The following is a 26,749-nucleotide window of genomic DNA, read 5'->3' on the forward strand; positions in this document are numbered from 1 at the left end:
GTATGATAGATGCTATACAAAATAAGCTTGTATTGTTACAAGTCGCTTCCAAAGTACAGCCAACATAAGTGCATAATTACAGGCTACATGTAGGTGGTTTGAGAGTGCATGCTTGCATAGGAGAGAGGAACGATTCCCTTCACAGCAACCATCACTGGGGGAAACTGCAGCTTGTATGCAAGTGGTCAGGCTATAGAGGGCTCATGTCTCAAAGCCCATAACTTGAAAGGTCAGGTTGTGTTAGAACACTGACAAGATCAAGTCCCCAAAGCCCTGGAGATTCTCTATATGTCTCTCCAGAGAGGACTCAGCCACTTAAGACAAAATAGCAGAGAAATGCCTTGGTCAATGGCTGTATATAAGTCAGTGGTGAAAGCAGGACAGACCCAGGGACTCTGAAATTCCTGTGATGTGCCATGTAGACAAAAAAAATGATGGAGAATTTGAAGCAGGTCCTGCTTAGGTGTCAATGGGATTAAGGCAACCACACAGAAGCAATGTTCTGCAAGGATGACTCGGGGGAGAGCACTTATCTAAGGCTAAAGGAGAAAGGAACACTGAAAACCTCAAAGGGTTTATTGTGCACTTCCCACCAAAGAGCCGTGTCAAGGGTGCACCTCGCAGCCTCCCCTGCAGCACATCTCACTTGGAGCTCCCCACAGCTTGCTGAATAACCCCAGGTACACAGCCTTCCTGGCTACTGTTCTTTGTGACTTTATGGAGGAGCACAATCCAGCCAGGTATCATTGTGAGGAGCAATCCTCAGCTTCATGTCACACTCATTTGTTCTCACCGAAACTATCTTGACTTCCCAAACACAGTGAGAAGGGACCGGTACCCAGCGTGGCCCCATGATCTCCATGCTGCCAAACATCAGAGACAACCTAAGAGCTCTCTTCCCCAAACCAGGGCCTGTCCCTTGTGTTATGAAAGACCTCTCCACCCAGCATATTCCCCAAGCTGAGAAGCTGTTCTTATATTAGATGAATGCTCCGCCTGGGCACTTTGGGTTTTATTATGTTTAATTCACTTTATCCATCCCTAATTTCCCTTTTGCTGCGTGCCTGTCAGGAATCCACGTCTCAGCAATTCACTGAGCAGAGCAGCCAAAGCATATATCAGGCTTCATAAATAGTGCCCCAGTGGTTCAGGCTTGCTGACAGTACTGCCAAGCAACACTGATGTATTGTGATCTGCCTCGAGAGGCACAGTTCTCCAGGGTTAGACAGGGTAACCATCTTTCAACACTGCTTCCCTGTTTGCTCCTCACTGCCTCCCCACCACAAGTCTTTCTCCCCCATGCTCTCTTTCTGCTATTAATGGTTGTATACAGTAGCCACATCGGAACCCTAGCAATGATCTGCTAAGTGCTGGGGAGGGATTTGGTCCCAAAGCCTTCAAACATAGATGGCAATAGGGAAGGGTGAAAGAGGGTTGTGACCTGCAGCTTCACAAGAAGGCAGAGAAGCACAGAAAGATGAAAGGAGTTGCCCATTGGGAATCTACAATGCAGTCACTGCCAGCTGATCCCCAGGTGCTGGCTTTAGGCTCACAGCAAGAACTGCCAGCAGGGGAAGCAGGAGCATCAGTATTACACATACCTTCAGATGCAGGCAGGCTGCACCATCCTGAATAATCCCACAGAAGGCCATGTTAAAGACTTCCTAACAGGAGCCAAGGATGGGCAGAGCTCATCTGCCATCCTGATACCTAGGACTGTCACTGCAAGGGTTGCTGTTCACCTCACAGCTAGCTTAGAGTCTGAATTCCCCCAAACGGAAGCTAAACCAGGACTAGGATTTGAGCTCTGTGCATCTAAAACCCATTCTATTAATGCCTATGGAAAACGAAGATATTGCCATGGAAATCATCTCCTCCCCCTCATGTTTTGACCCCTGTATATGTGATCCTATCATTTGTGATTGAGCAAAACATTTACCTCTCTGCTGTAAACAGAAGCACACCATTCAAAGGACTGTGTGCACTGCATTCTGATTGTCTTCCCATAATTATGTTCCTTTTAATAAGTTTTCCCTTGAAATCAGGCAAGAATCCCCTGCCTCACTGTTCTTGCTAAAAAGGAAACTCGAAGTCAATGAAGGGCAAAAAAAAACAACCCCAACAAGGACATCAAAATATGGAAGCGATTAAAATTTACAGCCATTAGATAAACAGTCACTATGTGCTGCTGATTTATCTTGTCTTTCCCAAATCAATTTCCAAGTGATCATAAACATGAACTCACATCTGGCATTAATAGCTTCGGAGCTGCACATCAGCCATTTGGAAATAAGCCTGCAAAGTCTGTTTTCCCCGTGCATCCACAACAACAAAACGCTCCCCAGTGAAGCTGAGCCATCTGAGAGCACAAAAATCAAACCAGGTAGGGGGATGGTTTTCAACACTGCCATACAGACAATGTTCACAATTCAAATTTAACATCCTCTTTCCTTTTAAACTAACCATGACTGAGCTTTGGGGTCACTGAACCTTTCTGCATCTACCAGAGCCCTTAGGCAGGTACATATAAAGCCCGACTTCCCAAGTCTTCTGCTTTCAGAGCAGAGGACAGGCTGAGTTGTCCCCAGCTTTATTAACTATTTATTGCTGTCATCCCTATTGAAGCAGCACATTCAGGTCCCAGCTGGGATCAGTCACTCTGTGCTCAAGCTTTGCACACATGTATGACAAACCAGACTGCTCTTTGGGGTGCAGGTTCTGCCATGTAACACCCACAAAGGGTGTTATCAGCTGTCAAATCCAGACCCATGTCCCCATATTGGAGCACAGTCATTGGCAAGAGACAGGTAGAAGACAGAGAAGAGAAATACTGCACGTGTGGATGTCCCTTAGGCATGTGTTTTGGGGGAAGCACGCTGTAAGGGAATACCTGGAGCTGGTTTAGAGTTCCATTTTGTTTCTCTCTACAGTGGAGCTGGAGCATAACTGCTCTTACGGAGTTATCTCTTCCCCCTGGCAACACAGCATGTGCCAAGTACACAGCATGGCACAGTGGAAGGTAAAGGTTTACTGACAGAAAACACAACTTCTTATGCAGAATCACACTAGAAAATAACTGATTTCAGGACAACCAGCAAACTTTAACCCCCAGGGAAATGAATTATTGAATTGTATTTTTAAAGCACAAAACATTTTTAGTTATATGGAAGAGAATATAGTATACTGGTGGCTGCACGGGGAGAAATAAGGTTAATTACTGAAGTTGTAAGACAAGAGACTGTCAGACTCAAGTGTGTTCAGTCAATGACATGGTACTGCTCCATATACTCAGAGGCAGTTTTAACTCCCCCTGTACTTAAGAAGTTTATATAACCAACACTTGATGATATTATGGTCACTTCCCAAAGTGCAAGATCAAGGTGGTGTTATCTGCCCAGCACATTGCTAACACAGCAAAGAGCTCATCTCCAGCCAAGTGGCATAAGCAGACAGATGGGCAGAGGGGGAAGATGCTGCGCAAAAGCAAATCAACAAAGGAACACTTTGGTACTCACAGAATGCAAAGCTTGTGGTTTCTTTTAGTGTCTTTTTAAACTGTTGGCCTTGGAAGTAAGGAAAAAAGGGAAGCAGCAAAGCTTCCTGCTGGCATACAGAGCTTCCACTTTCCACAGGGATGCACTTCCCCATACTGGCACTGCCTTTTGCCACTGTTCTGTGTGGCTTCAGCCAAGTGACGCAGGAAGCTGTACAGAGAGCAGAGCTGATGTGATCACATCATAGTTGTCTCAAACAGTCAACACAACACTTAATACTTATGCCCAATACAAGAGGTTCGCTGCCATATGACTTCTCGGGGAAAGACAAATTGCACCCTGTCATCACCTATGCGGTCTTGAAGAAGCCTCACTCTGCACTTGAGAGAAAAAGCTGCTGAAAACAGAGTCATTTGATTAGCTGCCTTAATACTGTCACTGAGCTCTTCCAAAAACTCAGTCCTAGGGAGGAACAGGCAGTGAAATACCACAGCAGCACGCTTCCCTTCGTAACTATTACAACAGCAAACACTGCCTGACACACTGGATCCTTCAATCCACATTCAGAGAGTGTAGCAGGCTCATCTTGAGAAATCACTCCTTTAGATAGTTTCTGTTGGTGCTTCATTTCCTAAGAGCAGGAAAAAAACCTGACAGAAAGCAAGCCTTGATGCTGAAATATTTGTATTTCTTCTTTATTTGCTGTTGAAGTAAAGAGGATGCAAGTTTAGCATTCTTTCACAAGGCCATGACCAGACACAATTGCTATTACATGTGTCACAAAAGCTTTGCTGCTGATTTAGTGCTGTTATCCGTGAGCGCGCTAATAGAAGCTGAAGCACGTGCATGCACACAGGAGCACCTAAAAAGACTAAAGCAAAGCAATTCTCTGGGAGTAGCAATACGAGTCAGAGCCAATCTCCTTTCACCCTAGGCCTCATTAGAAGAGAGGTTCTCATGGGCTTGAACTAGGAGTTTGTGTTAGCTTTCAATTACCTAGCATACGTTTTAAGAACTTCCCCAATTACCTTTGCCAGTTCTCCCCCATTAGAGTCCCACAATCGATATATGGGCTATATTCCTTTCCCAAACTCCAATGGAATATAGAAAGCAATCAGCCTAGGGAAAAGGGGCATGCTTTCTCACCCTCTAATACAATGTCACCCCCTTCCCAAGCCAAGCTTTCTGTGCTTGCTGGATTTCACTTCGGCTCACTAATGATTATTATCTCCTCTAACAATAAATAGAAAGACTCTGGCTTGATTCTGCAAGGATATTTATTACCCAGGGTGCCCTTTGATCCTGTTTAGTCTAATTGAGCCTGGCACACAGCTCCAGGTTGCTAATGTATTTCCCCCATAAACTATATTTGCAGACAGATGGAAGTTACATGATTGCCTCCTTTCACTGCTATTAGTGAAGCAGTCAGCGCCTTTCTTTTACTTACAATTTAATTACGAGGCATATGGAAATGTTGAGAGCACTGGAGCCAAGGCCCTTGCATAGATTTCAGCGCTCATCCTTTTGCCTCCAAGGCACCCTTCTTTCCTTTTCCAAGACTCAACTACTAAAACAGTATCTCCCCAATAGCACTGAGAACAGAGATCCCTTTGCAAGCCATGCTGTGGTGAGCTGCTGTCTTGGGGAAGATGCTCTTAGTTGGTGTGAATTCAGGATGGAGGAAGAACCAGCAAGCAAACCATCTCCTGCATTTCCAGTACTACAGAGCAAGGAGCAGAGGCTTTGCTGGTGACAGCCAATCCCCATCCCAAGCAGTTCTCTAGCACTGCCTTGCTAAAGCAAGCAGCTCAGATAGACATGCCTCAGCTGTCATCAGACTAGTTAGTTTGGGCAATGATCTTAGCATAGCTGGAGGTACTTAGACCTCATCAGCTAATCACCCAAGCATTTATTCAACAACAGCTCTCTGAAATGTCAGAGACCTAGTAAAAATTGAGAGGCTTCAACTCCTGCCTGTTTTTAAATATCAAGATGCCATTAGCTGTGCTCATTGCCCTCTAGGAAGTAAATGGGAGGAACGATGGCTATTCCTGAGCTCTTTTCATCTGCCTCTCATCTTCCTCCTCTTCAGATGCCCATGGGGAGAAAGACTCTGCTCTCCAGGGGCTCCACTCTAAAGCAGAAAGACACAGGCTTCGAAGTACACAGGACCAGGAAAGGCTGGATGACTGATGCCTTTAGCCATTATATTTCTTAATGTGCCAAAGCACATTATCTATGGCCAAGATGCAAATATCTTCTGGATGTTTTAGGTGCTCCCAGTGCACTGAAAAGACCTTTCCTGGTAGCGACAGCATCTTCTAGTGATCTTCCAGAAAGGGCTCAGGAAAGAATGACATGGCCCCAGTCTGAGGGCTCAGGGTACAGCTGTGACAGACAGCAGTAGCCCTTGCCAAAGGGAGTCCATTAGGGTAAGCTGTACTGCAGCTCAGCCTTCCCTGCCGTCTCATTATCTGAAGTTTCCTTGTTGTATTGTAGTGTTTTCAGGTTGAATCCACAATAAAACAAACCTGAGAGTGGAAGCAAACAGAAGAGAATGGAAGAGGGGGAAGGGGAGGATGGAAGTGTGACATTCATTCGCCCCCCCAAATGACACCTGACATTTGCTGTTGTTGAGAATGTGACAGTTGTATTCAGGGGGGTAATTGAACCTCTGCCAATTAGAGAAAGATCAGATGAAACCTACAATAAGATCCCTGTAACAATATATAAAAAAGATAAGAGGAACAGACAATGAAAGCAAATATATTGTTGAGTGGTCTTGAGCATCCTGGGCAAGAATTGTATCCTACTGTGTAAAAGGATAGCCATGAGCTTTTTGAATAACAATGGGAACACAGTCATCAGTTGCCTCTGACTTGGAATCACCTCCATTGCCCCAGAGACCTTATGTACCTCACACAGGGCCCTGTAGCTGCCACCTGCCACCATGTCCCCTTACCCCTTCTCTCGAATCAGCAAGCTATTGCTGTGTCCATCCCGGTGCACTGGGAAATTGCACCTTACAATCAGCTCAAAAGCAAAACTGCTATTTGATACCCACAGACAGGGCACTTCTATTGCCCCCCAGCATCATCATCTCTGTGTATCCTATTGAAAACACTGACCCCAGCATGCTGGATTCTCAATAGCTGTGAGTCACCATTAACCTTCCTCCGCTTTTGGGTTTTTGTTTTCTCTCCTTATTTTAACCTCCCCTTGCACACTTTCTCCTTCGCTTTCCTTCCCCTTGCCCAGTGGCAGCTTACATTTCTTTTCCCTTCCTCAATTTCCGTTCTCTGTTTTACCGAGTTCAATTCAATTTAAACCAAATTGCTTTATTGGTGCCACTGAAAGACAAGGATTGCAAAAGCCATTATAAACGTGTACAATACACATTATGTGAAAAATATTTAAGGAAGGAATACTCCGGCAAATGGCATCAATATACTCCACAAAAAGCATTACCAGGAATGGAAAAAGGAAAACGAGGAGTGAAGTCAAACTCTTGTTAAGTGCACCGCAAGCCTACTCAAAATTCAGAGCTGATAACATGTTAGCACATAATCAGCAGCATTCCAGCTCCCACTGCTGTGCTCACCCTGGCTCCCATGCCCTGACTCTAGCAGCAGCCTTTCTCAAATCAATGATCACTTACTATTTCAAGGATTCTGGGCTGAGAACGAGAGCTGTTTCCTTCGGATCTCTCTTCCCTGCACTGCTGCCAATAAAACCATAGATCTCCATCTCTGTCACTTCTGAATCGCATTTCAGATGTAGCAGGCAGGCGCTGGGGGTGGGGAGAAGTCATTTACATAGTAATTTTAGACCCAAAAAGAGAATAAGCCTACGGCCATTTTTAGAAGGCAGCCTCATACCAGATCTGCCTCCAAATGTGTTGCCTTGTTTGCCTTGGTCTTCTCTATAAATCATTATTAGATGCCTAGGCACATTGCTGGCAAGGAAGGCTCACACCCAAAGGAGCAAGCAGATCCATACTTACAGCCTAAGAATGGTGCAATTCTACCCTTCCTGGAGCAGTCATGCATATTTCCCCTCAAGCCCATTTTAGCAAACCCCTTCTTTTTACCTTATCACACAGCCAGCTACAACCCTCTGCCTGGTGCACTTCAGAGACGCTGAAGCAAACAGTACGCTGTGTGTAACTCAAGCAAAAGCAAAGCTTAGAACCTAGTCTCCAGCAACCAAGGGTGAGGTTTCAAAAGCTAAAAGCATCTGAAGTGTAAATGGACATTTTCAGAAGCTACAGGAAATCTGGAGGCCACATTAACACATGGCACAGCAGCTTCTCTGGAATGGACCTAAAAGGGACCATTAGGCATCACTGGAGATTTACACTTCTTCCTAATCTTTCCCCCCTGACCCACTTTTCCCATTTCCCCACACCTGGGCACTCCAAGCAGCAATGCACACGGTCCCTTGTTTTCCCATTGCCCCACCATGCTGGTGAGTCTTGCTTTGAGATGCAAGACAGTTCATTGATTTCTCTTCTCCTTTGCTACTCTTGCTGGACTATCAGCTCATTTTTGACAACGCCTGGATGCCCCAAGAATCCCAACACAGACAAAATACTCTTGCCTATGAAAAGAAATTAAGCCTTACCTGAAGAAACAATCACTCGATGTGTTCCCCTTAGCACAGAGATTAAGAGGCCCCTGCTAATAGTCCACTTCCTAGAAGACAGTATGTCAGTGCTACCTCCCCATCACTACACTGCCTTGCTCACCTTCGCAGCACTCCTGAGGCTGCAAAGAAATTGCACAGCTCTGAGGAAACCTTCCATTTCATATCATGCAAAACACAAGAGCTTTTTATCTTCCTCTCCTCCTTCCCCCTGCATACCCTTTCTCAATGGTTTTCGGAACAAGTGATAATCCAAGTGAGGAGATGATGCTGATAAATGGGAAGTTATTCTCTCTCAGCACACTCTTTTATAAGCATTTTCTCACTCCATTTGCAACAAATAAGTGTGGATTTTAAGGATGATGTGCCCAGTGGCTTCAGACATCAGTGAGTAGATAGATGAATCCTTTCATCTCCGAGCTGTGGATTTGATCCTGCCCATTTAACTCATCTGTCTAGGTGCGATGCGCTCAACTCACCACCACAGTCATTGACCAGTTAAACTCTGAATGGCCAGTGGTCCAGAAACAGGTTCTCATGCAAAAGCCATCAGGTGTTTCTGACTTAAAGCACACACAGACCCCTCTTACATGCCACCTCTCATGGGAAGGCTTCAGAGTGATAAGAGAAGGAAAACTGTTGCCTAGGCTTGTGGAGGATGCCAATGAAAATCTTTCTATAGGAAAAGTCTCTTCGTATTCTTTGGGATACAGTAGTGCAACAGTGAGTAGGCCATTGAAGTAACTGTCCAGATGCATTCAGTTACAGCCCTGATGAACATCTTGCATTCTTTAGTTAATACTTGATAATTGTTTCCTGGTTATTTTCCACCTGCTAACTGAAAAGACACTTTCTCCCCTCTGTCCCCATTCACAGCTCTCTACATGTGCAATGTAACAAAGGGCAAGAAAGCTGCAACAAGCATCCATTCATCCAGCAACCTGCTCACAAGAACAGATCAAGCTCTGAACCAGAACCTTGAGCCCCAGCAAAGTTACAGCATCTTGTTCACAAAGCCACCTGCCTGTAAAGGATCCCAACCAGAAACCATGCAGAAGCATCACAAGAGTGGGAAGAACACCAAAGACCATCACATTTAGAGACTATTTGCCAAAACTCCATCTCTGGCATACCCTTGCAATTTGTTTTCAGCCAAGCCTCCAAGTTCTATTATAAATTACCACTTTACAATTGCAATGACTTCAGGACTCAATTGTCTCCTTTGGGGAAATGAGCACCACAAACTATAATGCATTTTTCATGTTAAAGTGGACTAATCATTATTAATAGGGGTAGTTACCTCCTCCTCTGCTTATATGCCCTTAACAGCAGATAAAATGCTTGTAAAATAGTTTCCCATTTATTATCTATTGATTGCTTTCTTGCAAAACATCCTATATCAGGGCTATCACTACTGGGACTCATTACCTAGAAGGTTTTGGTCATTGACAAATCTGGAAGACCCTGCACTGCCTTCAACAATGGTTTGTAATGTAGCTTTTGTCTGCACTTTTCTGTACTTGCTTCTTGCTGTTCTCCCCCCCATACAAGCTTCCAAATAAAAACTAATTTCATAGTGTACTGCAAACAAAGCATGCCCTAGAAAGGCCTCAATTGAAATTATGGATGATGCTCTTAAAGAGCATCTTCAAGGCTGCCTTTACCAGACTAATTTCTCAGCATCTGGCTGGGAGCAGAACACCGCTCTGAAAGGGAGAGAGATCACACACCAGCTGCCCCAGCACTGGGGCTCTCCATTAGTCTAAGCTTTCCCAATTATAACTGTCTACTCCTCCCCCCAGAATCCTCATATATTACTCTCAGAGACAACAGACACCCACACCGATTAGGTGACGGCAGAGAGATGCTCATTGAGATGCAGACAGATCCATTAAGAAGAAAAACACTGACCCCTGAGAAACAGGAGATCTGGACCAATTCTTGTGCTCATCCTTCCTCTGCTTCTCACTGTTAATGACTCAAACCCAGTTCAAGGAGGTAAGGGCAGTTTCTCCACAAGGTCTGTCTGAACGAGAGGGACACCTTGCCATTGTGTTGGGCAGCCATATACGCAGATAGGTCACCTGAGGGCTGCCAGCAAAGGAGCACGTTGGGACCATGGGCCCTGAGATGTATCAATGGCTGAATGCAGCAATGATGCCTGTATGCTATGTGACAAATCTCAGCATGCTTTGTGTGTGTCATCCAAGACAGAGGCAAGGATGACTATGAAGGCAGGTTAAAATAGAGCAGGAGAACAAGGTGAGGGGCATCCTTCTTTCTTTACAGGTTAGAGTCCCATAGAGGCTACATACTTGCAAAGAGAGCAGGGTACACCAGCAGAACACGTTTGCCCTGCCAAAGAGCAAAAGGCCAGCAAGGTGCCCATTACTAACTTCCAGAAACAGAAAACTACCAATAGTACATCAGTGCTTTTCCTTTCTGTTTGTCAGGTTCCTGAGGTCTGAAATATACCCTCAACCCCATTCTCTCATGCAAATATTTACTAGGGCCTATTTCGTTATATTCTGGTTTGTGGCCCCAAAAGAGCCCTTCATTCTTTATACTAAGAATACCTTATACCTTAGAATACTTCATACCTTTCATTCTGTATACTAAGCTGACACTAGGTCTCTCCTTCCTCCCACCAGCCTACAAGGCCGATAGCTCCTAGACTACCTTGCAGCAGGAGGTACCCACAATTTTCCAAGCACTGTCTGTCAAAAGCACTTAGATGAAAGGCCAAAGCAGTGAGGTCCTTCAGCTCCAGTGGAGAAACAGCTGCCTATTATACCATTCATGCCATGAGCTGAGATTTGTTTACTGTCTGGCCAGAGACAAGCAAATGGCTGGTACCAAAAGATGCACCGTGATGCTCCAGCACAGAGCCCAGTAATTCAGCAAGTGATGTTCATGCCTTGTTCCAGCAGGGAGAGACAAGACAAAGGTAACAGCTCCAGAGAACATGCTGAAAGCTAGCCTGGAATTCATAACAATAAATGAGCTAGAAGGTGTTTTCCCCTTATTCACCTACAGCATGAACTTCCTAGCAGGCACCTCCACTACTAAAAGCGGATTGAAGTAATCTGAGCCCCAGGAGACAGGATAGGTGATAGTTCTGTGACACAGCATTTCTGTATCCCAAGTCAAACCCCACATGATCTCTAACTTCCACAGAGCTACCGGAGGCTAAGAACCATCCTAGAAGACAAGTCTAAGATGATCTTCTTGAAATCTGCAGAAAAACCCTTCAAAAATGAAAATGTGCCATAGTGTTTTCTGTCACCTGGGGGTGTGTGAAACGCAGCCTTTACAGAGATTAACTTACTACATAATAACTAAAACAGGAATAAATTCTAGGCCTGATGCAGGCGAGAAAGCCCTAAGAATATTTCCACTAAAGCAGCCAATCCAGTCTCTAACTCCTTACTGGAAACGTGCTTTAAGATAGATCTCTCACTCTAAGACAAAGTTCCAGTCTTAGAAAACAAGATATGCCCTCTGATGAATAACTACTTCTCACTTGTGTTCTCAGTTATTTTCTAACATCTAGTACCCCACTAATTGAAGACCATTTTGAATCCTAAACATTATCATTTAGCATTGCATTTATCACCTTTTTCCCTCTCTGGCCCCTGAAATCCCCTGTTTAATTAGCAGACCTATAGGAAGAACCAGTTACTTAAAGGCACTTGAGCATGCAATTCCTTTATGTCTCTTGTTGAGATCAGAGGACCATAGCACCTTTGCAAAGCTGGCCTCAAACCTTATGTTTCAGACACAGAAAACAGAATTTATCTACCAAGGAAATTGCTGTAATACCCAAGAACCCCAAGCAAACCAGGTCCTTGCTGCCCAGATAAACAACCTTAGATTAAGCAACAGGATGAGGCAATTAGAGTAATGAACCAGCATTTACCCTTTTCACTGAAGCTCACTGAAATGAGCAGCATTATGATGAAGGTTTATTTAGGCTTTGGAGGGGCAGAGCATGAGAAGGATTGGATGGTTATTTCCCAGTTTTCTTTCACCCTAAGCATTCTTGGTGGAAACACAATAGAGAACTCGGTGAAAGGAAAGCAGTGAATGAAAGCATTGTACATCCATCCTGTCTAGTCTGGATTCTTGGTCTCTCAAGATGCTGTTTGTTTTCTGCAGGTTCCAGCTCAGAGCCAATCCTACCAGAACAGGCATGGTAAGAGACAATCTGGCCCTAAACAACATGAAAACACAAGTGTCCTGCCCTAGCCATGCAACTGCTCCCAAGTCCCATGTGTGCGCTCAGCCACCCCCCATTGAGTCAGAGACCAGCTCAAGATAAAAACAAGATGAGAAGGCTACTAAGAATAATGGCAAATATCAAACCTTTCTGTAAACCCTAGGATCTAAACAGCATTACGCAGAGGTGCTTTTAGTTCATGGATCCATAAGGTTTTGCTTTTTGACTGTTTGGAATTTATACTTACCAGTATAACTTGTGGCAATCTGGAAGGAATGACTTCTCAAGGATATTTTGCAACTTCCACTTAAGCTCAGTCTGTCTTTATATTCACTGTCATCTAAACTGTGAATATATTATATCCCCCCCATCTTTCCAATTTTGTCATCTACATCAGTGTGTCTATGTGCAGTGCTATCTAGATGGGAGCCTGGGATCTTTATATCTGATTCAGGAGCTTCACCTTATTGTGTTACAATACAACACATAACAACCATTACTGGGTTGGATAGCAAAGTTAATATTTCATTTGCTGTGTTTTATGTCCTGATGGTTTCCTACTAACATCAGAGGTAATTCTCACACATTTCCCTGGGAAATGTAATGGGGTGGAAAGACATTCCCTAGCTCCGCAATAACTATTCTAGCTGAGACACAGATGGAACAGGGACTTGCAGAAATGCATTGGTGGTGTCTATTCTGGACAGACTTACAGCAATTTATGTAAGATTCTAATATGTTTGTCAGGGAGACAACATCAGACATTTTCTCTTTTTCCTTTTGTTTGTTCATAACACAAAGGAGAGAAAAGGAATGGATGCATTTACTGCGGTACAATCTTTAAGTTACTGGCGTGGAAAATTGCATTGATACTTCCCGAGTAAAATGATCAACTTTATTGAACAGCACCAAAAGCTGAACATTTGCATGAGGCTCTTGGAAATCTTCATCTTTTCTCTCTGACAAGTAAAACAGGAAGTGGAGCAATTTCGTCTGGATGCTCTCCAAAGACTTAAGAACTCCATTTGAGACTGATTTATTCTGGGGGCAGAGGGAAACCTATTGATTAAGGGTTACACAGAAATGAGATGTAAAATTGAAGACAAATAGAGCTGAACATGCCTTGAAGAAGGGAATTTGATGGTTTAGCAGCCTGGAGTATACAGTATGGTTCTTCTAGCTCCAAGTTGCAGATTGAATCTGTTAGTATTTTAATACAGGCCACAGACTGCCTTTGCCCTTTATGAAGGCTCCTAAACCACTCCAGAAGAACACTTTTTCCCATAGTACAGGTAGACCATCCTTAGCCCCAACAGAGTTCTCACCCATGTAATCCTGTCTCAACAAACCATGTGTCTCACCAAGACCTGAGCCCAAAAGCTCCCTTCCCTTCTATGAACATCACAGTCTCAAAGGCATTTCTTCTATAGATGCGTGCATGCAAGTCTACCGACACTTCAAGAACAGTTTTGCTGTTGGGCACCTCAAGCTTAGCACGCTCATTTCCAGAAGCCCTGGGACCATATGAACCTCACGCTCCCCATTTCCTCTCGCCTGTCTGGAACATTGTGGACTGAAATAAGTCCTTTTGATTTGAAGCAAAAAAGCAAAAGCAGGTAGTAAGCCACAGCGCTCTCCGGACTTTCATTATGATTCAAAGGAAGAGCTGCCTGCAACGCGTGGCTGGCATTCTGAGCAAGCCTCTTAACACCACTGAAAAGGAAGCTCAGCCAAAGGTGGGAGGCGACACAAAGAATCCAGGGGTCACAACTTGCACCAATCAGCTGAAGTTTGTATCCCTGCTCTCTTCCTCCAAGCAGAGTCAACTAAAGCAGACCCTCCAACACAAGCTATGGTCCTTTTGAGCTTAATAGACTTGGTCCCATTTCCCAGTCCTCCCTTCTCTACCCCTGCTTTTCACTCCAAGCCCTTCCCTTGCTCAAATTGATTTAATTATTTATCAAGTGGAGCTCTAGTACTCTAGTTAATCTCTTGCATTCTTTTCTTCCCGGTGTAGGTGAGTGACAAAGCCATAGTGATGCTGATTAAAGTATTGATCAGCCTGCAGCATTCGCCATCTCAAACTGGAATAGTCAGTGCTAGTCAGTCCCTATTATACCCCAGGGCATCCAAGCTGCAGAGCTGCTTTGGTCTGCCTGACAGCATTGCTCTACCTGCAAGAACAGAGGCACGACTCCACTCCTTGCTAAGGCACATGCAGCAGAGTCCTGCAGCCTGGCTTTGACATCTTCCACAACATCAGCACAGAAGGGGATAAGCCAAGTAACCTTTCCCTGTATCCTCTCCACACTGCATGGCCAGACACATCGCGTAGCTCTGCTATCCCAGGACCTGGGATGCTCTCTGTGCAAGTCAGCATGAACAGACTTGTGCAAAATAAAGGCTTGTCTCTTTCAACACCCGAGTCTCTTTGCAAATCCAGCTTTTGGTTCCGGCTCTATAAGGAGGGGACACAACACGATCAAGTTTGGGCAGAACTTGCCTTGAAGATTTAAAGAGGTATGCCAGAAGAGAAAGCAAGGGAGGGATGCACTCAGCCCTAGCCTAAAGGCACCAACAGCTGAGCTCTAAAACACCCCATTGACCAGATAAAACCAGGACTCATCTGCAGCAGGAACTGGTTTTACCAACCTCTCCTCTTTCTTCCATTAGCTGTGACCCCCATAGTCCCTCTTCCCCCACTGCCTCCCTGATGTAACATAGCTTTTTACAGACACATACGACTGTGGCTAATGAAGCCACTGGTTTCACATTCATTAAGGGGTTTTTGGTTTGCCATCCCTGGACTCCGCAGCCTTGGCACTTGCTGCTTGTGATGTCTGACATGAGAGGAAGGGATTGGGCTCTGAAGCTAGCAAGGGTTGGGAGCAGCTGTGGAGGAAAGGGCACTGCATTGTACCATTAGAGGACAGCAACTTATGATCATAATTTAGCTTTAAGCAGCAGGAGGAAGAATTTCTCAGGCAGCTATTTTTGGCACCAAGGATTTTGACAACGATGTCTTCTGCCCTTCTGTGCTGCCTTTGTGCCTGTTCTGCTCTCTAAGGAGAATTTAAAGGTGAGCTACAAAACAGGGAGAAAGGGAGGGGGAAAAAAGTAGTATATGTCGGCCTAAAAAGCTCCAGTATCAGTGATAAGGGCAGGTTGAGAGCCTGCTTCCCACCTAGGGCTGGCCTGTATTTTGATACCAGTGAATACTTCCGAGACAATATCTCACAAGGCACTTGTTGAGCATCTTGGATTCACATGCAGAGGGCAGCAAAGGGGTTGAGGCTGTAGCATCTCCCGCTGTGAGAAGACAACTCTAGGTTTCTGCTGCCCTGAAAAGCTTTGAGTCTCAGCAGCCACAAGGCCAGAACTGAGCACCTGTGTCTATCCCACATCCCCAGGCATTTTGATCAGCCTGATGAGGTGTGTTCAACACCAGAAGAATCCAACAAGTCCTGGCTCCCACTTCCAGGTTCCTCCCAGCTTACTCTTAATACTCATCTAAATGGAATACCTCCATTTTGTCAGATAGAAGAGCAGCAGCCCCTTTGCTTCTAATCCACAGCACAAACATGTTCCCATAGAACCTGGTTAGGGGTAATTAACAATTGCAACACCTATTGACTCCAAATGAGAGGCAGAGGTTCATGGTACCCCTCCTTCCAGAGAGGCTCCTCATCATTTGAGAGCATAACTGGTTCCCTTTTGACAATACAAAAGGAGGGTTTCCTCAGTAAGATCAGCTGGGCTGAACATGAAGCATGTGAATGCTTCACTTTGCAGCTTTCAAATCTGGAGCCATAGGGCTCTTCGGAGAGGTATTCCTCCTGATACATGAGATACCCATCAGCTTTCAGATGATACCACAGGAGACAAGAACGCACGAACCTGCAGAGGCTTCTGCATGGCAAATCCCCTCTTTTGCTATATATATATATATATTCTTGTCCTTAAAGTGATTTCAATATACTGCATTAAAAATTGTCATCAAGTACAGGAAAGCCCTCAAACCTGGGGGCACAGTGAATTCAGAGCATCAGTGACAATTTCCCACTTCTCCAGTCTCTCATCTCAGGCTGTGTTGCCTGCAGGGCTGAGATCAGGTCTCTGTGTGCACATATCTATTTTCATCTAATCACTGCTGAAAAACAGCAAGGCTTTCCACACACTTTAATGAAACAACTCAGTGTGTGGCTGGCCAACGGGGTATCTCTTCATCTCCCCTTGCCTTCAAGGGCAAGGGAATCCACTGACATGAGCTACAGCCAGAATTCCACAGTACCTTTGAGCCAGTCACTTGCATGCTCTGCTTTCTCACCTAGGAAAGGCTACCTGCAATGTCTTCACCCTTCACAGGTTGCCTCCATGTCCCAAGGGCATGCCCTCAAACTCAAAACCCATTGGTAAAGCTCATCGAGGCGCAGTTGAGTACCTGCCATGCTACCATAAAACGAGAGCTCATCTCCAGACATCCTTCCCAGGTCTATTTGTGCCTCACCTCTTGGGACAGGATAATCTCTGCACTTCCCAGCAGTTTTCCATAGCCTGACACCTACTGAATTTTGCAAAGGAGACTGAAGGCAGGAGGCATGAGCTGAATATGCAACAAAGTCAGGGCTGATTCCCATTTCAGGTCTCCAGGAGCCTACAAGTGAACATTTCATTTCATCATCCCCTATTCTCCAAGGACCCTGCCTCTCCCTCCATTGTCTGAGGAGGGTTCCTGTGCATGCAAACACACTTTTAATAGGAAAACCACCTTCAGCAGAAGCACAGAGGTAAGCATCTGCTAGAGCATGTCCTCTATTACAGACACTGCCATACATGTACAGTGCTGAGCTCCATTTGCATCATGGACAGCCAGGTTCAAAGCATCCTGAACAAAAAGGAAACTCCCTAGGGCGCCAGGCCAAGATAGCAATGACTTACAATCTTGCTGCAACATCTTCAATAGCCTTACCCAAGGAGCAAACTCCACTGCACAGAGCTTGCACGAGCTTTCTGGGTACAAGAAAGCTGTGTACTAAGGCTCTGCTCTTTACCTTTCCAAAAGGACGAGGAAGAGAGGGATATGCACCCATGCCAAAGAAGAAACAAAGTGAAAAGTCTCAGTATCCGTACTGGTGTAGCACCTACATCACCTACTTTTAACTGAAGCCTGGTTGCACTGGATGGAGTAAATATCCAGATACACAGCTGCTCTCAAGTGTTTTGTTACTAAGCAGATAGTCAAGCAAGGATAATTGCATTTGTCCTCTACATAGAAGGAAATAACACATGTGTCATACACAAAGTTTCATGTCAGGGATGGGATTATTACCAACTCAAAGTAGGTGAAAGCCTTAACTGAGTGGCATTTTTATCGCTTCCTCTGCTCTAGTGGAGCACTGGCATTTGGAAAGACAGGGTGGAGAGGAGTAGCTTTTAGGAAGCAGGACGTCATGTCAAACATTCATAGAAGTCAACAATTCCTCTCTGGAAATGCAAGAAAGAAACGCTTAGATAACCAGACAACTGCATCTCACTACATTAAGTAATTCTTCAAGGGCACAGTGAAGTTCCCTCAAGCAGGCAGGCTCTAAGCCACTGTTCAAAACCAATTCCTTAAGCTTCAACTGTCTGAAAACAAGCATGAAGCAGGAACAAATATAGGTATTCACATCAGCCACTCAGGGACACTGCAGACTAACGGTTCTAGCCCCTCTTGGTGGTGGTCAGGGAATAGAAGCTCTCTCCAAGGCATGATTTACAAAACCTGTCAGATGGATGAAGGACCAGAACTAAAAGTAAAGGAGACGGGGAACTGAAATTGAAGACCTTGAAAAGGGAAATGAAGGCCCTTGAGCCTGACAAGGACGAGGCTAAACCTATAAATCCAAGCTCCCAACAAAGGATTTGCCATATGCACAGCCGAGGGAATCTGGGAAGAGCAGGACACCAATGACAGGCTGCCCTGCCCTTGTTGGAGTCACTCCCAGCCCTGCTTGGCCCCACAGGTCCTTGTGTCCCATTTCTCCCAGCTAGCACCAGTGAGCCCAAGAGAAGGAGCACCTGTACTAGTGTCAGTGCCACAACAGTTGATGGAGGCACATGGAGGTGTGGGAGATGCAAGAGATCATTGCAGTCCCAATCCCTGCTGTCACAGCCAGGAAAAATGAACCTTAATTCTTTCATTCCTAGAATATGACGTCTGTCTCCTTAACAGAATAGGCTGTGAAGCAAGGGAATGTTTTTTCCTTCCTCCTCTTTCATCCATTTCAAATGTCAAGACAATTGAAGCCAGTTGTGAAGGGCTAAAAAACCAGGCCTCTTGCAGCTCCGCAGCCCTGCCTTGCACCATGTTGGGGATCTTAACTCCTTGTTTTGTAAAGTTCAGGGCAGCTGGAATAATATACCTGTCAAACAACAGGGAGCTTCCAATTTCCCTTGACAGCATCATCTCGCATGGGCTGCCTGCTTTTTACAAGAGTCAGCCGGAAGGAATCAATTCTTTAAGCATTTGTTGATGTATAAACATGTACTCTGTTTCTTCCGTGTGTTCTAGCCATCGACCATGGACCTGAAAGAGATTTCGCTTCCAATTGTCATTTCTCATTTTGGTTTCAGTCCAGACCTAGTTCCAGCCTTCCATTGTGAGGTTTACTATGGGCAATGTGGGTAGGTTGCCCACAGTCTTGACTTCAGTTATGACTTTGTTGAGTTAAAAGTGGCTTGTCTGCTAGGCAAAATCTGACAGGGAGTTTCTTCTGGGATAAGTTTGCCACTTCCAAGAAGAAAGGCAGGGGTTTTCATTGGAAAACCCGTGTACCTTTCCTATAGCAAGAAACAAACACTATTTGGGCTGCATTTTTGCATTGGTCTCCATACTGATACATAGATTCATTAGAAAACTTGAGTCCATTGAAGCAAGATAGGTAAAGAATAGATGTAGGGCTCTGCAAATAGAAATCCTTGCAAGTTTACAGAGCACTCAATTTGACAGCTGTATCATGGCAAAGCCCTTGTGGAAATCCAGTGTTGTCGTAGTTGGCTGTTGCCTCAATGTCCTTCTCTCAGAGAAGCAAATATAACATTATACAGTTTGTATAATAATGTCAATATGTTAATTGCTATTATATATAATATATATATTATATATATTAAGTAATATGTCAGTTGCTACCCAGGCTCTCAAAACATGCTGTGTACCTCAATGAATGAGGCTGAACCCTGTGCTCTGACAGGTGTAGAGGGATCCAGACATCCCATTCAGGATATAGAAACTGAAGCACAAGGAAGTCAATGTTTGCTCAGGGTCAAAATATATCTGTGTTAAAAGTGGAAACAGAAGAGAAGGCACAACTCTATATGTGGGACAAGCCTTTGGTGCTACACACTGGAGCAAGTCTCTGTATGTGCATACAGCAAAGGCAGCAGGCACTTGATTTCACCCACAGGATCAGCCCATCTCTGCAAGCCAGCCTTTTTGCCTTGTTACTGACGTATCACAAAGGGGCAAAGAATGACATAACAGCAGTGGAACATTTGACCCAAACCAAAGCCAGCAAAGCACCTGGGCAACAAAGTTCAAATGCTGACTGTGATCTGGTTACTGAGAGGTGCTGCTTAATACAGTGAGGAAGCACTCTGACCTCTCTTACAACACTGCAAAGAAAGGAGGTGAAATAAGCATAGCAGCAATGGTGGCAAGTCACAGCAAAGTAGGCTTGATTTAGTCTAGTAAGGACAAAACAAGGCAGTTATGTTTATGAATCCAATAGGTGAGAAAGAGTGAATTCAGTGCCTTAATTGCAGGCTCACCAGGCTGTGACCCATGTTCCCTCTAATCCACCATCCTGTTTTATACAGTGGCCAGAAGCAGGGACAAGAAAAGAACAGAGCAAACATATCCAAGTCTTCCCTGATCTCTTTGAACATTGATTTATCATACCATAATACTGAGTGTAATTGCATTAAAAATTACTAAGACTCAAAACTAGGACTTGGACCATTGAACATAAGCCGAGCCAAATTATTTTTGCTTCTCTTCAACTCAGTGCACTATCAGCTCATTTACTAAGCTAAATGATCAGAAATTCAGCAGCTCTGCAGAAGGGTTTTATAATAGTCCCTCTATCAAAGGCCAGCCCTTCGTTGCTTGAGCAAGCAAAACAGCTCCTGTCAGTAGAATCCTATTACCCCTCAATAGGGTAGGGGCTGCAACAAGCATTTTACAGCATTAGGAGTCAGTGCCTGCAGGTCTAAAGGACTAGAAAAGCCATGAGCATCATTGCAAGCGACACCCCAGCTGACTAACAGCACTAGCCAAAACACTGACCAAATGTCTCCACTTTGTGTCAGGAAACAAAACTAAGTGTTGACAAATAAACACACAAAAGCTGTGCTGGGCAAGAGACGCTTCAATATTTCCCTGCGTCTGGCTTTTTGCTTTCTAATGTTGAGACATGCAAAAAATCCCTGCTATGCCCAAATCTGGGAACACATCCCAGAGCGCACGGAAGGTGCCAGCCTGTTCAGCAGGCACTGGCTTGTCACCATTCGCCAGCAGAAACCAGGGCACACAGAGGGGACAAGCAGCAGGCTTGTCACAAGCAGGTTCACTTTAAGCATCTGAAACAGCCCTTTCCTATAGCCTGACTGGAGCAAGACAGGGGCTGGAACGGGCCAAGGGGATTCTCCTATCCCATTCTTCCTGGAGTCAGGGCTATGGAGCTGGAACACAGGCAAAATCAGGTCCTCTGCACTGACTTATTCTATAGCACAACTCCAGAGCAGAGCTGGTTTCCCACTCATCACAAGGGCAGGCACCTGATAAAAGCTCATTGCTGCCTCCAATCCACAACCTCTCCCTTGCTCATCACTGCTCAGATGATCTAAAGGAATGTGATGGGATACAAACAGCAGCTCCTTTGTCCCAAAACCACTCCACTCTGGGTCTGCATGATGCAGAGAACTGGTCCCCATGCCTCAGCAGCTTATCAGATTGTATCCTTCTTGCTGTAGCACATAAATGGCTGTGACATTCTCCTAGCATGGTCTTTTTTCCCATGTCATTAAGTGCTCCCTCACCTCATTCAGTTATTCTGCAGGGTCACTGCATAAGGATCCATGTTCTGCTCAGAGATAACTCACTTGGATGTCCCAGTGCTCAAATTCCAACAACATATCTGCCTCCCATCTGTCCCATTTGAGGACTCCATCTGGAGACCATATTCCCCCTTGGAAGATGCAGTTACAGGCATCTACCTAATGGGGTAGTTTTAAGCTGCCTTTATTTATTTAAGTGCTAAAACTCCTCTTCCCAGCCCAAATCTTCCCTGCATTTGATTCCCAGCTCCACCTACCCCGGGTAAGTTGCATTTTGATGGTGGTTGCTCACTGTTGAAGTCACCTCACCATGCTGGGGATCTAGTGTGGTTGAACAGGCTGCAGAAAGAGGGATCTATTTGTCTCAGTGTAGACACTGATCAGGAGAAGGTCTTCATTTGAGCTTCAGTTCCCCAAGAGAAATAGGTGTTCTAAAGAGCAATGGGTCCCATCCAGGCCCCAAAGTGGACTCCTAATATCAGGTAGAAGGACTTACCTCATCTGTTCCTCTTTCTTTTCATTGACTAAGACAATACAGATGCACAGATTGTAGGTGCTGCTTTCTCAATGCAGTGGTGTAAGGAAAAACCATCTCAAAAACCAGAACTTGCTCCCCAGCCCTTCATACTATACTGCAGTGCTGCAGACCTGAGGGGGAAGGATTTAGATTACACTGTCTAGCAAGGCCTCGTAGTGAGACTGCCTTTGGCTGCAAGCAGAGCAATGCATTTGCAAAACCACTACATCACCCTGAGATGCCATCTGACTCCGTTTAAGGGGGGTTTGCTGCAGATTCCCCCATTTGCAGATAGGCAAGAAAACAATCCAAAGTGGAAGGACTGCAAGGAAACCGTTCTGGCTCTCACAGGCAGTCTGAATTGCGACAGCAGAAGAGAAGAGGGAAGAGAGAATGGGCAACACCTCTTCCTCCATACAGCTGGTTAGGTTACATCGCAGTACTTCAGAGAACAGTTTGGGAAGCTTAGGGAGCCGCTCAAGATTTCAACCACCTAACATTAAGAAACAAAGTCTTTACGAACACAAGAAATCAGTTCCATGGATCTGGCATTGATGGGCTTTGCCATTTGGGAAGGTGTTAGCCTCTAATGGAGAGCTTTCCCTCTGATAGGGAGAAGGTTTGGCCATTCCAGTATGCAGGTGCTGTGATGTTTTATCAGGACAGCAGTATGCTGCAGTGCAGATGCCATAAGGATCCTTTTAGCAAGGGAAAGCACATTAGCAAAGCTGGTGCTCATCACAAGATGTTTGAATTTAAACTATTTTGACAGATCCACCAGTTTAAGGGAATGATGGTTTGGGGTTTTCTTGTTAGTTTTGTAACCACTGGCAGGAAGGAGAGGAAAAAGGTCAAATTCTTGCCCTGCTCCTAAAGAAAAGGCAATGATTACACTCAGTTATGTTATTAGCTATCAGAGCATCCAGAGGGAAGAGTGTTTTTATGAACTCTCCAACCATGCACAAAGCTTCAGAAGCTCACATTTTATGAGACACCAGAGACTCCAACATAAATCACAGGTCTGAAGGAAAGCTGGCTGCGTTACTTCTGCAGCTCCTGGAACTGCTTGTTTAACAACATAAAGGACATGAAAGACAAGGAATACTTGTATACGTAACTATGTGCAACCATGGGCAAAGCGCTGCGCCCTGTTGCCCAGCTCATGGTGCAGAACAGTACCACTGATGCCAGTGATGCTCATGTGTTTACAGCAATACAAGAAGTGGGAGGGTATCTCTCAGTACTTGCCAGACTCCAAACTGAAGAAGGCAGAAGGGTTAACTGGGACCAGAATGTCCTGGGATGATTCTGCTCTGGGCTAGCATGTACTTAAGCCTCCCGATCTATCTTTGGAGCTCCTTAGCATATCTGCTCAGCTTATTTGCATACACAAATATAAACCACACTCTCCAAAAATTGCTCAAGCAGAGTCTGGAGCAAATTAAACACTGAAGCCAAGGAGAGATAGACAGGGAGAGAGTGAAAGATGTAGCTATTGCATGTTCTGGGCCTGTAGCAGACATGGCTTGAAGCAAAGTGACTTGCAAACATTAAGTGCTAGGAGAAAACACGGAAAACATGACAGGAAAGTCCTGCTAGTCTATGAAGATGCACGAGTAGTTTATTTCTGCATATTTTTTCAGCTAATATGGAAAGCTGAAGCTGTCAGCTTTAGCTATAACCCCTGACAAGGATTATACCTAACTGCAGAAAGACTTGGGGAAAGAGCAAGGCACAGGACCTGACCTAGCATTTCCTGGGATAAGGAATACTACTGCTATCCCTGGCCTCCAATCGAGCTTTGACTGGCAAGAGGACTCAATTGCATTGGTCCTGCAGGTGTCAGCTTCACTAGCCGGACAGGCTGTGCGAGCAGATCCAACCCCACAGCTTGACTCCAACTGGGAAACACGTTTTGTGTCAAAAGCCAGATGGGGAAAAGGCTGCTTACACTGGTTAGTCCATTCCCCTGCCAAAGCAAGATGCTCCACAGCACAATGAGTCACAGCTGTGTTTGTGGCTCAGTGACACAGCAATGAGCTACTGGGACTCTTAACTCAGGGTTGTAAATACTTGGGATTTCCACCATTCTGCCCCAGTCTTTGATAATCCAGCAGTTAAAGATGGAATGAAAGGAGGCAGACTGTTGGTACACATTCTTCCTGCTGCCTGCAGACCAGTACCAGAAGCCCTGAAGAGAAGCTTCACCTAGTACAGGGCAAAAAGCAGCCAAACTCACTTTTGGCTTTCCCTCACCCAACTAGAAGACGCAAAGCACCCTCTATCATTAGCACTGCAACACATCTGCCCAGTTCTTCCATTCCTCAACAAAGCAGCTGAGAATAACCCAGTTCCTTTCCTCTGTGACAGGCAAGGCTGTGAGCACCCAGACAATGCTGAGTTGCAGTATGATGCTCCAGATGCACTGCACCATGCAGGAGATGGAAGAGGAGCTAATGGAAAGATGGAAGAAAAGAGGTTTCAGACTGCTTTCTAGCAGCAAGTCTGTTTTGGGAGTGATGGATTTGTCTCATGGGAACAAGGAACTGTTGGAGTTTACCCAGGCTGGAAGTGGATGCTGTGTCTCAAAGAGAGGGGTAAAAAAGACCAAAGAGGCTCTTTTTGTCATTCACTGTATCCCTCTCAAGCCCTGGCTGCTGGAAATCAGCTGGGGTACACCAGGCAGAAAGAAATGCGAAGGGACCTACCATAACACCACATCAGTTACAGCCATCAGCCCACAATGGAACAACTTGGTCAAGTTCTTCCCGCTAGTCTCTGCAGATAAATCCCATTGAGCCCAAAGCAGCTTTCAGAACATGGTGCAAAAACCCACATCTGCCCTTTACAAGGGTTGAAGTTTTTGTGACCAAGCCCTCACAGACACTTGTTTTGATCAAGCAGTTCCAAAATCACCTCTGCAACAGCCCTAGACCCAACCTCTGATCAATGAGCGTGGGTGATTTCAGCCTATATATCTATGGGAGCTTTGTCAATGAAAGCAGACCTGGCACTACAGCAAGGACAACCCAAGGCCTCCATGGCTCTGTTGTATTTCGCCTTTGCTTTGTAACTTTGCCTTAAAACACATTGCCCCATGGCTGAAGTGACATTCCCAGCAGCCTCAGACCATCCCTGTTATCCCATCAGCAGGAAAACTGTCTCTATCCACTGAAGTGTGAACCACAATCCAAGGTTTTGCCCCTGGATTTATAGCTTCTGACTGTGGAGTGGAGATGGTTATGATCTTCAAATGCACTTGCGAGCATATCCAAGCATGCCAACATTTTGAATTAGATTAAAACATCACAATCATGGCAGATGCTTGTCCTATTTGAATCAGCAGAGGAGTTCTCCCAACAGGGATTTTTCCTGAAGTTTTCAATCTTTACCATTCCCAAAGTTGCTTCTATTCTTAACACACAACAAGGAAAGAAACTTGGGAGAAAAAAAGGCTTGTGCCTGGGGGAACTTGGGCACATTCAGTGACAAAGATGGGAAGAGATCCAAACAACTCACTGCTGCTTGCCTTTGATCTGCTGAATAAGTCTTGTGAGGCCAAGGAGCATCTTGGGTACATTTCTAAAGGAATTACAGGGGAATCCTGGAGCTGATGTTCCCAGTGAATAGCACAGTTACACACAAAGGGTTCTCAGACATTACAGAGGAGCAGAGCAAGGAATCCTTTTTGTTCTGGGCATGTAACATTAGAGAACCTGTCAGCTCTCATTTCATTTGATGACTTGGGTAAATCTCCCTCTTTTTGTCTTTTTCCACTTTATTTCATTGTTTTTCTCCGAGAAACAGTTGACATGAAAAATGAGAAACAAGAATCGCATTGTCAGTTAGAAATGCATACATGTAATGAATTGTAAGCTAGTTAACCCTCCTTGGGTATTGAGTCTGCTCTTTAACAAGGAGAGGAAGCACGGGCTGCTTTGCAGAAGCCTATAGAAGAGAAAAGAAACCTGACAAATGAAAACTGAATGCAGGATTTCCTTATTTTAAGCATTAAGCTCATCACAGGGCTGGCTGGAGCACTAAATACAATGCAATTCTTTCACTGAAAAGAGGCTCCCTCAAAATGCCCCTTTTCTGCACATGAAAAACTTCCCTATTTTCATTTATCACCATTTTTATCGGGAAGATAACATAAATAATCGAGAGCATGAGCAAACGCAGCCTTCCCAAAAAGACAGCTCCAAATGTTTTGCTTTCTGGGATCCCATCTCCCATCAAAACCTTAAAGATGCTCGTGAAATATTTTCACTCACTGGAGAAGCATTTTTATGGAAAAAAAAAGAAAAAGCATATTTTCTGAAGCCAAATTTGCATTTTTCAAACAGCTGCAGTAAATCCTTACCTCGCAGGGATGCGCAGAGAGGAATGCTAAGCTTGAAGCAGTTTTAGAAACAGATCTTCAGCTGGCATAAATCAGCCCAGCTCCACTGAAACAACACACTTTGAAGCCCAAATGCACATAATGCAACTCCAGAGAAGCTATCCCAACTTCGAGCAGGTAATCATTTGGCTCTCTACCATCCCACACACACAAACAATAGAAGACATTACAAGTGACACACTCCCAACTTAAAGCAACAGACATTTGTAATCATCCCAGCTGAACACCTGGGTAAACCTACACTGCTTACACTTAAGCTCTTCAGCATATTCATCAGCATCCCAGCTATTACTGTGTATTGCAGAGGACGGGAACAGGTAACAAAGTGCTCATGTAAGTTCCTCTGTCAGGCGATAGATGCTGTTTGCATTGTGGAG

The sequence above is a fragment of the Neopsephotus bourkii genome, unplaced genomic scaffold (genome assembly GCF_033783945.1).
Source record: "Neopsephotus bourkii isolate Nb327-2 ecotype Australia unplaced genomic scaffold, CSIRO-AGI_Nbou_v1 NB_1433, whole genome shotgun sequence".
NCBI lineage: Eukaryota > Metazoa > Chordata > Aves > Psittaciformes > Psittacidae > Neopsephotus > Neopsephotus bourkii.